At 33.2% G+C, this 964-nt stretch overlaps 1 long non-coding RNA gene across 1 annotated transcript in view; it reads right to left on the bottom strand.

Annotated features, from left to right (window-relative positions):
• LOC106476728 overlaps positions 1 to 675 on the bottom strand; it is a 6,233-nt gene extending 5,558 nt beyond the window's left edge. The window contains exon 1 of the long non-coding RNA XR_001291923.2: positions 530 to 675. This is a non-coding gene — a long non-coding RNA (uncharacterized LOC106476728). The remainder of the gene's footprint in view (positions 1 to 529) is intronic.
• Positions 676 to 964: the final 289 nt, after the last annotated feature.

Raw genomic sequence — 964 nt, 5'->3', positions numbered from 1 at the left:
TTAACCATGCTAGTGATACAGATTCTACTACAAAACTTAAAAGTTAACCATGCTAGTGTTAAAGATTCTATAACCAAACTTAAAAGTTAACCATGCTAGTGATACAGATTCTATAACAAAACTTAATAGTTAACCATGCTATTGTTACAGATTCTATTACAAAACTTAAAAGTTAACCATGCTAGTGATACAGATTCTATTACAAAACTTAATAGTTAACCATGCTATTGTTACAGATTCTATTACAAAACTTACATTGAAACTATTACTAAACACTTTTCAAACGGTTTAAATTTGAATGTGAAACACAACACAACTCAGACATAAGCCTAACTTCCCTGTAGTACGAGTTACAACATGCAGCACTAAACTATCAATGAAATGAAACGTGAAACTAACATGACGATTATTCAAGTATTCTTCATATCATGCGAAGAGCAACTACGTTGTACGTGCGACAGTGTATTTACATAAAGTCAACGCATGTGCTTAGTTACTACTCGACTGTACACCATCTAACTTTATCTACCTTTTGTAATAGCTCCTCCCAGGTTCTCCTTCACGTCGGAAGATCAGCTGTTCTCATTGGTAGAGGAGCATTATTGTAAATACTCCACGTACGGATACACCTTCTTATTCAATACTTTAACAAGTATTACAGTATATGCTTATCCCCTGATAAAGATGTTTACTGAATTTCAGCCAGCTTCCTAGGCCCAAAAATGTTTTCAATAGTTAACAAAAAGTTAAAATATTTTATAGAATGAGGTTATGTGATATGCATTCAGAGTAAACCATCAACCAGTCCAAAACCTTTTCAGTTAAATCAACAACCAGTCCAAAAACATTCCAGTTAAATCATCAACCAGTCCAAAAACATTCCAGTTAAATCATCATTCAACCAGTCCAAAAACATTCCAGTTAAATCATCATTCAACCAGTCCAAAAACATTCCAGTTAAATC

This window comes from Limulus polyphemus, unplaced genomic scaffold (genome assembly GCF_000517525.1).
Source record: "Limulus polyphemus unplaced genomic scaffold, Limulus_polyphemus-2.1.2 Scaffold11363, whole genome shotgun sequence".
NCBI lineage: Eukaryota > Metazoa > Arthropoda > Merostomata > Xiphosura > Limulidae > Limulus > Limulus polyphemus.
This window is presented reverse-complemented; position numbering and strand designations above follow the sequence as displayed.